The following is a 14,487-nucleotide window of genomic DNA, read 5'->3' on the forward strand; positions in this document are numbered from 1 at the left end:
GGTAGCTTTTTATAACATACGCAAACCAGTCAGATGGTCAAACGGAGTAACCAGCGCCTCGAATTCTCCCAATCTATCTTAAATACCTCGAACTCTTCACGGCTGGGAAACACCAGTACTATCATTTCGTCTTCCCGTGCGTTCGTCCACACCACAACCACTCAACTACTTTCCAATGGTCCGTACATACTCAACAGAAAACATCTCAAACACAGTTAACTTACTATGTACGTCTGTCTGCACTCCAGAGAACTTACTGTCGAATTCATACCATTCTCCATTGACATTTTTTGTTTTGAAATGATATTTATATCAAAATCTAACTCCAGGTGACTCGTTCATGTCGCTACTTAGTACAGAGCCGTGGCTATACGGACTTCAGGTCCACGTTTTGCTTGAAAAACGTGGGATCGTGATGTGCGTTCTCTGCTTGAAAAACATGCCTTCTACATCCACGCGTCTGTGCGCCTAACAACCAAGGAACGAACCTTGACGGTGCCTTTGTGGGCTGAACGCTCGTGCCACTCCGCCTGATCGAGTCAACGAAATTATTCGGAACACAAACACACGGGAGTGTGGCTCTATATTATACGGTAGCATGCCTTTTAGCGCTTCACGCACCTGCCTATGACCTTTGACACTGCCACGAACATCTACACCATCGCCACTGTACAAGTCATGTCGCTACCTGGTACAGAACCGTGGCTGTATTCACTTCACGTCCGTGCTTCTAATAAAAGAAGCACCACGCAACTCGGCACGAAGCCGTGGCTTTTTAAAACAAGGAGCTTACGCTTTTAAACACCTCAACTATGCAAAGTAAACTTTTAGCATTAACATCTAAACCCATTCCGCTTTGTTTCCATAATAAACGTATAAAACGTGATGCTCCGACAGACCCAACCATGCCTTCATGGCATTCATGCCCGTGCCTCTTCTTCTCAACGAGTCAACGGAATCATTTTGAACACAAATACAGGATACCATGTCGTGCCTTCCTGGGACCCATGACCGGGCGAAGAATATACAACACCAGCGTCTCTCGAATAGTCCATTCCGTGCCTCACAGAGTAAACAGTGGGTGTTCACCATGACTTCGAACCAAACTATGCCTTTCTGCGATTAACGCCCGTGCTTCTCCATATGATCGAGTCGACGGAATTATTTTGGAACCAAACACAGACGAGTGTGACTCTACATAATACCACACCATGTCTATGCCTCTCCACTCAATGTGCCTCACAGAATATAAAGGTCACATTGGCCCGTGTTTCATGCCCGTGACTCTACATAATACTACACTTACCGTGACGTGCGTTATTTGCTTGAAAAACGTGACTTCTACATCGACGCGACTGCGTGCCTAACGTGACTCAGCCTAATGGGAAAACGTGACTCAATAGACTCGACGCCCGTGCGTATCCAAGTGAACGAGTAAGAGGAATCATTTGAACCAAAACTACGCAAGATTCGGCAAAACATGCTTCCCGCGGGGGAACGAAATGCCTCGGGTGGAAGAACAACCGTGCTCTTACTGCTAACACGCGACATCCATGACCCTAGCCTACATGTACCAACAGAACGTTTTGGTCACGTTCATTCCTCTCCAACAGAACAAGTGAACGGAATCATTTGGAAATACCAAAAGCATACACCCGTGGCAACGAGACCCCGACCAATGCGCTAGCATGCTTCCATTGAGTTCATGTCCATGCCTCTCCAAAACAACCATGAAACGTGACTCTGAGTAATGCCAAACCATGCCCCTGTGCATCACACAACAACACTAAAATCAAAAAATGCTAACATCCCACAGACTAAGACTTAAGAAAGCCAAGCAAAAAACAAGCTCATCGAAGTACACAGAAAGATGCAGCAGTCTTGATGTCCAAACCTACGGTCTAAGATTCAAGACGCTTCCCCTTTTTCCATAGGAGGATGAGCGCTGGTGGCCTCACTTCCATGCGAATCACCATGGAACGTCATAGAAAACATCTGTAACACATGCAGGAACGAACATGACTCTTGGTAACACCAAACCCTGCCACCGTGGATGTCACCACACTAAAATAAAAAACGTTCCGGCAGTTGAGCAAGCAAGGAAAAAAACAAGACCATCAAAGCCCATAGAAAATTACACCAATCTTGATGTCTAGACGGACGGTCGAAGATTCGAGACGGTTCGACCATTTCCCTCTCTCCCTCCACTACTTTCTTGCTTTTGCTTTCGCACCGAAAATCTCGAACACTTCACCAGTTCCCCTCTCTTGAACACCCTCGTCTTTCCTTCTGCCCCCATTATCCAATCCAGCAGACCAACCAAAAATCGAAATCGTGTTCGCCTCACCCACCAGCCGCCATCCACTTCGAGATACAAGAAGTCAGTCGGTGCCCGCGAAAGCATCAAAAACCTCTCCCGGCAGCGGCGGCGACTGACGGTGACGACCCGTGCTCGCGGCGGAGATACCAACAGAGAGCAAGGACAAAAACAAGCCGATGGATGCGACGAATCCCTCACAAGCAATCGAAGGTAAAAAAATATTAGTCCATTACATTCCATTACCACAGGTTGATCAAAGCGATTTTCCCCCTTCTTGACGGACATGAACCCTAATCGCCACACAAAACCGTGTTCCCAAAAAGTCTGTCTAGACTTTTCTAGCAAAATTGAAATAAGGTAGACACGCGTGCAATGGGATGCTACCCTTACCCGTCACAGAAATCTGCTCGCAAGGAATTTGCCTAAAACATATTGTGCATGCCAGAACTATCTAGAACACCGCTCTAGATTCAAACCATGAGAGCATCCTTAAATTCAAAACCAGGTATTTACAGGAGATTCTATATATCTGTTGGTTGCCCCTCTTCCAAATTACGTGCCTCTCTCGTATTAACGTCCATGCACCAATAATAGATATAGCTGTGTGCTTATAGCGTGAAACAACCTATGCCTCTCCGACAATGTCGTTTTTTTGTCCACGAGATGCATCTCCTCTTTTTGCTGTGAAATTCAATTATGGTTCTACTGCTGCTAACGCCTGGGCATTTTTATGCAGCAAGGACTGGTAATAAGGAAAACAGGGTACCTGCGGAACATCCTGCCGTGCAGCAAGGTACTATAAAAGGCTCACACAATCCATATAACAAAAATTATGTAGCAGCAGCATTAAGTTAACCAATTGCGTCCACAAAATCCTGGGAAATTGCACTTCGATGAAATTTTTCGCACACTATGTGTATTATTATTCATCCGAGAACATTTTATCTTACACTCTAAACCATACAGTTATTGCTCAAATTTACAAAATATCATTTGTAGTGTATTTTTTCCTATGAAAAAAGACTTCCCCTCACTGATATGGACCTGACAGCAGACATACTGCTCACACCTGACCCTACTTTCTATCAATGATTGGCGAAACAAAGAGTTAGTGGGAAGACTTGATATAACAAGAAAACAATGGATTGATCGCTTTTCTAGGTCACGAAATGAAAGAAAAGGGCTATCTTATGAATCTATGTAAATTAACCTTTAGAATCTTTTTTGTGCAGCCGTGGAAGACATACTTTTAAAACTATATCCCATTTATTTCGATGTTACTTCGTAATCCTTTTGTTACATAATCATCGTGCAGGTGATGGAGAACTAGATATTGAAATGATTTTGTCTAAACTTAATAGTTCATATCCAGGAAAACCAGACATCTCTCCTCACCCGTCAGAAAAAAGAACGAAGCAGACCATGCACAGCGAAGCACCCAAGAAAGTGCCAGCACTAGCTTCCAGCAGGGAGGGCAACAAAAAGCAAGTGACTAGCAGCAGAAAAGAGGAGCAATCAGAAACCAAGACTATCATTCTTCCTAGAGGAAAAAGACAAAAGATAAAGGACAAAACTCAACTCATCAGCGACGGTGGTAGCTTGAAGCAGCAGCAGCCAACTCCTCTAATGATAATCCCGCCAGCAGTTCCACGCACCAACAATGATGTAAATAAAGCTAAGAAGAAAAACAGAAGACAACGGTTGGAAGAAAACAAGGATGATGCCAGCAAAGAGTCAAAGCGTGATACTCCCGACGACGACGATGGCACAAAATACGATGATGATGTCATTTGTACAGAGGGCGATGGCACCGCAGGGGACAACGGTGGCGCAGCAGAGGACAGCAGCGATGATGTAAAAACCATATTCTCTACAGATTTTTGCTACCGCTTTACACCAAACCATCCTCTATAACAAAACCCTCTCTTTCTCAACAGATAAAAACAAGGCAGAAGCGCACAAAGAGAAGAAAGACAAGTGGAAAAGAATTGGCAGCACCAACGGATGATGAATAGGAGGCAACAACAAATAAGGACAAATGCGAGATCAAGGCAGGAGCAGCATTTGATAATGTCAATAAAGCATGGAAATTACTTGAGGAACGTCACCGGCAAGATGTTAGGGAAGCCGGGTTTGGAAGCATAGAGGGATGCCAAATAAAGCGCTCCATATGCAAACCACTTGCAACACACATCTACGACAAAATGGACATAGAAACCATGAAAATAAAGTTCGGTGAAGCTGATCAGCAGAAAGAAATCACAATAACAAAGGAAGGCATCCACAAGGTGTTTGGGTACCCAAACGGTACGGAAAAGACAGCACCAAGGCCAAAGATTTCCACCGAGACAGTGACCGAACTGGTCACAGAACTTGGCCTCAAGAAAATGGGTTTCGATCACGACGATCTGTTTAAAGACCTAGAAAAATTGGTGAAACAAGATGACAAACAATCAAACAGGAAATCAGTTAAAATATTTTTCCTTATTTTTTTCCACAACATTCTCTATGGAACAACCTCCCCTACCTTCTGCAAACAAGCCATTATGGTCAAGGACTTGGACTATCCAGAAATGGCAAAGATGGATTTCTGCCAGGTAATCGTCGAAAGTATTAGGGAAGGAGCAAAGACATGGAAGAAGCACAGCTTGTTGCCCCAGGAAGAAAAGAACAAAAAGCATCTCAATGGTTTGGCGCAGGGACCAGTAATAATGTACCTCGACTACCTGCTGCTGCTGACCGACACAAAACAAATGCGGAAGATTGCCAAGATAATGGACAAGACATCGTTATCGCGAGCAAACCACCTAAAAGAGAGTGACTTAAGGAAAATAGCTAGGGCAGACATGAAAACTGACGGAAAAGCACGACCAGACGACTATGAATTTGGCAAGATACAGGTATAGCCCTATTGAATATACATGCATTATCCCTTGTAAAAACGGCTTCCAGTCTAACCAATTCCATCATGCCGAAACAATGCAGACATGGAAAGGAACAGCAGAGAGGATCTTCTATGCCAACATAGCAACACCTTCATATTCAACAAAGATGATACCAGCACAACAACAGGAGCACCAGCAAACGACCAAGCTACTACCACCTCCAACCAAGCGACAGGATGAAGCACATGTCAGCACAAGTGGAAGCAAGGAACCAGTCACAGGCACCAACACAGGATCATATGAAATATTCGGAAGGATAGAAGAAATGTTGAAACAAGTACTCGACGAAACAAAATAGATACCCGGATTAACGACCAGGGCTGGACACCAATGCAGCAAACAAGAGAAGGAATTAGATGAAAGCATGAGGAACACAGTGGTGCGACAAACAACGGCCGTGATTGATTCTCTCGAACAACTTAGAGAATTCCAGGACATTGTTCACAGAGTGAGCTTTCAAGAAGAGACGACGCTGAAGCTGCAGGATGGAGCAGACGCAGGAGACATAGTTGCACCTGTACATGGCAACCACACGAAAGAAATCGTAGCCGCACAAGAACCAGGAGGGAGGAGAAAAAGAAAGAAGGAAGAACAGGACCAACAAAACAAACATGAAGGGAAGAAAAGAATAACAAAATCAAGAACACAGAACTCGGGAATTAGCCAGAGGGAGACAGAAGAACATAACAAGGTGCAAAAGGAGCAAAACAAGGAGGACGTATCAACAAACACATCAAGTGCCGAAGGACAGCAATAACAAGGTAGAAAAGTAGCTGCAGAAGCAGAGAATCAAGATGAGAAACGGGTAAATGAAAAAAGTGACTCGAAAGCGATGCTTTCAAACTTGAGCTTACAAAATCTCCCTTCAATTCTGTCAGGGACACGGCAACAGAACGCCACTGAAACATAAAGGCCAACACCACCATGTCATAAAGAACACCGAGCAAGGGGATGGAAGCAATAGAACAAGCAACCCAACAACAGATAATGCTCCCTCAAGAGCGTCAACAGGAGCAGTACAAGAGACAAACAGGATCGGAGGCAGCAAAGACGTGAGTATAAAAAATCAGTCTCTTCTCTCTAAAAAGTATCTTCTCTCTAAACTAAAAACGCTCCTGAGTTAACTGACAAATCTGCAACAAAATATACACTCAGCCGGACAAATATCATATCAACGCTCCCGCAAACGAGCCACGTGCTGATCTAGCATCGACCGTTGACAGCACGGCAAAAAAACAAGAAGAAAACAACAAAGAAGAGGTAAAACTTCCAAACCCACTTTGCCCAAATACCGTCAACTCATATTGTTTCAACTAGCAGGTATTACAAGCACAACAAAGAGAAGAGGATGCCCATGCAAGTCAGAAAGTTCATATAGAAGAGCTTTTCAGCACAAGAGCATCTCAGATGACCTATACAGGGGAGAAAGCCTCAGACACTCCACCTGGTGACACACCCAAGGCTGGCATACAAAGCAAAGAAAAAGTGGATGCACAAACGGATATCCCAACCACCAGCGCAAAGGTAAAATTCAACAAGAACCATTTTTCCAAAATTTATAAGAAATGTACTGCCCAATACAACCTGTCACAGTAATACAAGAATTACAAGCAATGAATGATGCTTTTCCTTTTTCATGAAACGTAGGAAACAAACGATGATGACCATGCCAAAGAACAGAAAGGAGTACAGACAGAACAAACCAAAAAACAAGGGCAAATGCTGACTAAAATGATACCCAGTACACCATCATCAAAGACCAACGAGGTAAAGCCACACGCACCTGCTCCTACAATGTTACAACAAAAAAGTTATGCATGCACAGATGAAATCCAAACTTTATTTAAATTTTTTGATTGAACAGAAAAAAAGAAACAAATGAAGCAGGCGATGTGCCTCAAGAAGCGATAGAAAGTGTTGCTACCGCTCGACAATGTACAAAAACTACAAAAGACAGAGAAGAAGTGACAGGCACGGCACGGGAGAGATTGAACGTATAGGTCAAGCTACAAAACCCCTTTCTATAGCATATAAAAAAATGGATCCACCAGAAACAAACACAGACACATTGTAATTACTTTTTGCGTTCCGACAGATGCAAGAAACAGGGGAGAGCACCAACTTTCAAGGCAAACAAACACAACAACACAGGGGAATGGAACAAGCAGAAGAAGTTCTTCCAACAACAGACAACCTAACCGTTGTAGACCAAGCCGAAAAACCTTCGCTGTCCGGGCAAGAAATAACAAAGATGGCAACATCGACACAAAACATCGAAAAGGTGAAGTGAGATAACCTGCTTTTAAGGAAATTAGAAATTTGAGTGAACAAAGACACAAATGCAATCTCATTTACCTACCTCTATGTCTCAACAGCCACAAGACAAAAACGACGACACCATGGAGGTCCAAAAAGCTCAACTCACCAAAGAAAAGGTCGAAAAGGCAGCACCGGCGAAAACGACTAAAAAGGTGAAGGTACAATAAAAAAAGTTCAAAAGACACACTAAACATTTGAGTATTTTTCTTAGGGAACGGACAATAAACTACAGTGAAAATAACGACCGTATTTATTTATTTTTTAACGACGCTTTTGCACGATAACGCAGAAACCTCAATAGGACACGCACGTAGACACAAGTAAAGAAGCAAAGGGCCACAGTGCATTGGAAAACCATGTGTCAAACATTCCAGTGAAAGAGTCAGACAGCAACGAGAAAAAGGCCACACCAACGGACAAGAAACATTGTGTTGTAAAAGATGTTGTCGCCACAAACACGGCGGTAACCCAGGGCAGCACTCAAACAAAACGTGAACCGTTGATCATACAAAACATGGCCATTGAAGAAGGGACAGAAGATAAAGGGATAGAACACCTGTACAACAACGTCATGATAGCAAATAAGGACAAAGGGTAAGTTCATGTCAACACCAAAGAATTATTTTCTTCCAATGATTTCCTACCTTAAACATTTTATATGTATACCTGTAAATATATATGTTGCAGGCACGAGATTTTAATAAATACAAAGACAACAACAGTAACAGCAGCCACATGGCACAAAGCTTCAACATTGGAAATCCAGTGCGTAGCGAAACCATGGCAGTCATGCTACAGATGTTGAAAAAGCAACTCAAGGGCACAAAAAGAAAGATTCTACCAACATACAACAACGTAAGTAGAGATAAAGTTTCAACATTAAATACCACTCTATCGATCAATCAACCTCTCTGTACAATTGAATTTACAAATTTCTTCTACGCACATGTGACAAAACAAGCAGGGATCAATACGCATGGCCAACCATGAAGATCCATTGGAGTTGAAAAATAAAAACGAAGCACACATCAAAGACAAGACAATTCCTAAAAGGCTTAAAAGATTCCTTGATTTGGAAGAAGGAGAGAAACTACAAGATTTCGACATGGTAAGCACATCTCATGTTACAGATAAGAGATACAATCTCGGCACTACAATTACGTCTAACCATCAACAAATCATGACTAAACCAAAAAGGACCCCTTATTTATTTATTTTGCATTTTTGCAGTTCTTTCTACCAGTTTGCACAGGCGGGCAAGTTCAACAAAAACAAGGAACTGTGGGCCACTACTTTGTTATTACAATTAACATCAAAAAAGAGCGCTTTGAACTCCTTGACTCTTTACCAATTGAATACACAGGCACAACGAACTACTTCAACATAGTAACAAGCAGAGTAAAGAGGATATGGAAGCAAATAAGCCCATTGCTCCAACTGTCTCCAAGTAATATTGACCACTTCAAAAAGGTCAAAATGCAGATGCCACTTCAGGGAAAAACGTAAGCACTACAAACCTTTCTCCTTTTCCTTACTCATTGTAACAATTATTAATGCAATCCATAAAAAACATAGGACATTAGGAAAACTTCACCTAAACTGCCCTACCATCTCTGGACAGCGACAATAATCAATCATCCTTCTACCTGCAAACTCGACTGTGCGTTCTATATGTTCCTGAATGCAAAGCACTACACCGACGATGGGGAAACAGTGTTACTAACAGAGGAACAAGTCCCAGAGTTGAGAAAGAAAATTCTCTATCAAATATTCTGCCAATACAGAGATACGGCCGCACCGTCATTAATCAACTACACCGCAGGTTTGTCTTACTGAAGACAACAAAGTAAAATTCTACTTATCTAATTTTCAGAGACAAACCAATAAGTTTTTTTATTTTATTTTAACAGATATGCTGAAACCTGAGGTCGATATGGAAGACAGTGAAATGGAACGAATACATTGTGACATAATTCAACAAGAGATTCCTCCAACTCCCGAGCAAATTGGGACAAGCACTCAAGAGATAAAAGTTATTAACATTAATGACACAAGCAGCGATGAGGAGAAAGAAGATTATCATTTGAGCGACAAGGATACCACCAAGGTGTCTGAAGAAGCACTCACGGAAGAACAAGCCCAGAAAGATCCTGGTTTACATAGGGAACAACACGCGCAGACAGACACTAATTTACAAAAGGAAGACGAACGGAAAGATCCGCTGATAGAACCAGACAGACCACCCCCAGATAAAAACAACGAAGGCATAACACGCTCTCCTTTAGAAGTGGATAACAGGACAAAGACTGTACCAACTCGCCAACAACAGCTTTCCAAACAGGACATTAACCCTGTTGGCGAAGATCGCATACCAAGAACATCACCAGAGACAGAACATGCACAAGAAGAAAAGAAGGAGAAAGGAAAGATTTTATCAGAAAAAATACTTCAAAAGAGGAAATACGATGCTGCAGTCTCAATAGGACCGAGCACCAAAAACAACAACACACAAAAGGACACACCAACAACTGGGCAGCTTAACGAGCAGGCACAGTTCGGTCACGACAAGAAAAGGAGAAGGCATCTTGCAAGAGTGCAGACAAGTTCCCCAAAACCCTCGACCATTCAATCACACAAGATCAGCTCAGCAAACATAATCTCAACTAAGAGGCCATTCAAGCAAGCAAGCAAGGAAATTGAGAAAGTCAACGCTCCAGCACTTGTTCCAGGAGATTTCATTTACAAAGAAAAGGCCATGCAACTCTATAGATATCTGATGAGCCGACAAGGACAAAAACAATGCGGACAGTAAGTACATTCTCCTTGTTCCATGGAAACGATTACACAGAGCTGCACATTCTCTAACATCCAACTAACCATTCACTCACCTAATTCTAAACCCTCTTTGCTTGCAGAGAACAGCTATATAAAACCTCAAAGAGCGAAGGCTATATTTCAGGAAAATCCTTCATGGAACAAGCAGGGAAAGAAAACGCACAAATGGAGGGCTCCATGCTAAACGCGTTACTGGACAAATGGACAGAACAGAAACAGTTCAACCCAGACGTCACAACTGTACTCCCTGCAGAATTCGCAAATGTATGCATTCCTCACCCACAAAAACACCTTCGTCATTACTATAGTACAATATTTAACTAATACCACACACTCTCTTTCTTGAAGATGGTGCTAGGTCTCAATTATAAAAGAGGGGAGCTATCAGAATTCAATGAAGACGATGCACTACAAGCATTTGAACAACTTGTGCGAGGTAAAAACATCCTGCACTCGAAGATGGTAAGTTCGGAACTATTACTGAACACACGACTTATTCTCCATGGGCTTCAACAATTAAATGAAATTCAATTTTTACATCAACAACGATCTCCTCTCTCAACGTAGATCATGATACCTCATCACACGGACAAGCACTACACGCTATATGTAATGAACAAGTACAGAGATAGCATCGACATCCTTGACTCACTGAACTATGTAAACTACGCCGATTTGTCTTGGAGTAAACACCATGTGCATCGAGCAGAACTGGTATGTACTTTTTGTACATTGATTTATTCTTTTCCTCGCGATAGTATGATACTCTTACTTTTATCAATGTCGCACCCAAACAACAAAACATAAATGCAATCACAGATGAGAAGGATGTCGGTGTTGATGAACAAGTACCACCAACTAAAAGACAAGAACGAACCAGACTAGGCAAGGATAGCAGAAAGGCCTCACAGGATCTGCACACCAAAGCAAAAAGGAACACAATGCGGACACTTCACGGCCCAATTTGCAAAACACTGGAATGGGAAAGAACTGGTCAAGGACAGAGAGGATTTTCATGTAAGTTACCAGTACATATACGTCAAATTACTTGATTTCTTTATTACCGCAATTAGTTTATTCACAATGGTGGACAACATGTAACTATAAACCATGCATTTTGACATGCCTGCAGCACAGCAAGGTGGATGCAGAATGGAAACCAGAGTACGTATACACACTCATATTCGGTAAAACCAACCAAATAAAGCACCATCAACTTCATGAAAAAATCAAAGTTTTCAAACCAGAGACTACAAACCTTTTTTCCCCCATGAAAGGTAATATAACTATTTTCATTTTTACCACCACTCAACATGACAGGAGCTTCAAATATATCTTTTAGAAGCAACAGCCATAACTTTTTATCAATTAATGAGCACCAACAAATACCCGTAACACCGGCATTCGTTCATACACGTGCGTAAGGCAAACGAGCTCTACGACATAGTCATGAGTGACACATGGCAGGACAAATTCAAAAGGTGAGTTGGTTCCCTTTCAGACTGAAATTAGTTAAAGTTACGCGGCAATCACAGAAATAAGACAGAAACTAGAAAGAACAATGAATTCCTGCTTATCAGCTTGCTTGTAAGTGATATTCTAAACAGAATTTTCTTCTACTGTTTTTCCTATAAGCAGAGAAGTAGTATTCTCGGGAGAACAACCACAGGGGAACAGCGCAACTCTCACTGGATCAAACCTAAAGGAAATTTTTGGGCCTGCGAACAAGAAAAAACGTAAAGGAATGGAAAAGAAGGTGCTCGATGAGTTAGCAGAAGCATGGGAGGGAAGCAAGCAAACTAAATACAAAAGACATAGACTATTATTAGGCCCAAGCTTTCCAGAGGTAAATTTCAAAAAAAAACCACAAGGATCATACAAACTCGTCTTTTTGCAACGATTGTTTAATCTCCTGGTACCGATCTGTTCTTTCTAACTCGTTTTAATGGTTTTTTATTTGTTGCCTGCAGAATATTCTGGGTTTAAAGGATAAAAGAAAATCTATTACACAATTCACAGATGATTTCAAATGAGAGAAGGATGCCTTGGTTCCTTTGTTCCTTAAGAAATGTCAATTAGACAAGCTCAAAACAGCAAAAATGGTAATAGCGTTAAAACTATATTCTAAACTCTCCTATAGCAATAAAACTCTCCTCTAACAAAATAAAAATAAGCATTTCAAATGAAATACTATATTCTAAACTCTCCTCTAACAATAAAACTTTTGTACCGCAGGTATTCATGCCATTTGAAAAGGAAGACAGGTACACACTATTAGTGCTCGACAGATATAGAAGGAAGCTTCAAATCATTGAGCCTGAAGAAACCTCTCTCGAAGAATTGAAGAGGAAAGAATGCCTGAAAAATCAACGTGATATCCACGTGCATGATGGCAAATTAAGTAAGCAAATTGCTCAAATGGAAATCAACGAAGCCAGCAAAGAAAAGGAGCATAACAAATACCACAACCATAAAGACAGACTGGTAAGAATTGTAAATAATAGCGTCTTTCAGTTTTACAAATTACAGAACATGTCTCCCTAAAACAAAAACAAAATGCAATTCCAAGGTGTCGAGGTTCAAGGCAGTATACGAAATATTACTCGGTGAAAAATTCGAAAAGGAAAAGACTAAATGGGAAGTTCAATTTTTAAAGGACGTTCCAAAGGTGAACAAAGGTGAAACCCCATTTGCTGTTCTGAGATTCACGCATCTCTTTGATGGCAACCACTTCGTCGAAGAGATAGACAATTTCGATGTAAGTTTTCGCTTAAAACTCGCTATAAATCTGCAAGATATCATACAACTGCATGACATAATACTGATGTGTTTTTTCTCCTTATTTTTCACTGAATTTTTTATAGGATGGCACGGAACAATGGAAAGCACAACAACTGTTCAGGCTACTATTTAGCGATCAGAATACAATCGAACCCAGCAAAATGGGCGATGAGATAACAAAGATCTACGACGACATCAAGGAAAAGGAATAAAAAGTTGTTGATAAGCGAACAAGCCTAGCTAGGTTTAGAAGACTAATCAGAGGAAATGTAATGCAACCAGGCTGAACTCACTGCAACAAGGATGCAAATTTTTATGTTTCCAATTTAAATGCATTGTGTAGAATAAAGGTTGTGAAATATATTAGTATTAGTACACTACCTCTTTTTCACATCCGTCAAAACATCAGAAAACTGTTTAACCGCACATCGTAGTGTGATAATGAAGCAGCGGACTCTTTTTATTGATGTAGTTCCTTGATTCTTCATTAACCAAGCATCCGAACCCAAGTTAGTGCCCCAAGTCCATCACTAGACATACATGCGTCACGTCGACACGCAGATACTCTACATACTCCTCACACGTGGCCACCAAGTGACTTTGATGTTTCGCAAACATTCCTCCTCTCTACAACCGCGTGCTGCCAAATGCCACCAACCTACGACATGCATCTGGCTTGAGTACAGACGTAACTCTCTAAATAAGTATTCAAACAATTGCACGTGGTGCCACCCACTCACGCGACTCCAAAAGCAGCATATCCGTGCCTGTATTTCCTTCATTTCAGTGCCTCCTATGCTTACATCCATGTGCCTCACGCGACTCTTGCCTGTCCCGTGGTCCTCTAACTGCCTATAGAACACACACTTCCGTGCCACCTATGCATGAATGTACGTGCCTGTAGAACCTGCACTTCTGTGCGTCGTGTGCCTGCATCCACATGCCTCTAGAGAGGCTCCACTTCATCACTACCACGTGACTTCACAACCGTGGTGCCTTGATTTCTATGCCTTACGTCCTTGCACCCATGTCACCTCACGTGACACTTGCTGAGACTCTTATGTGCCAAGTAGTGCGACACCCACGTCACTTCACAACCGTGGTTATCATTTCCAACTCTCCCACCTCCACTACTCTCTTGCTTCCTCTCTTCCACACTAAATCTCGAAACATTCCGCACTCACAAAAGGTCTGCTCTTAGGTTCAGTACTTCAGTGCCTCCTGTACCTACATCCGCGCCTCATGTGCCTTCAATGTCGTGCCTTAAGTGCCTACATCCACGTGCCT

This window comes from Triticum aestivum, chromosome 1B (assembly GCF_018294505.1).
Source record: "Triticum aestivum cultivar Chinese Spring chromosome 1B, IWGSC CS RefSeq v2.1, whole genome shotgun sequence".
NCBI lineage: Eukaryota > Viridiplantae > Streptophyta > Magnoliopsida > Poales > Poaceae > Triticum > Triticum aestivum.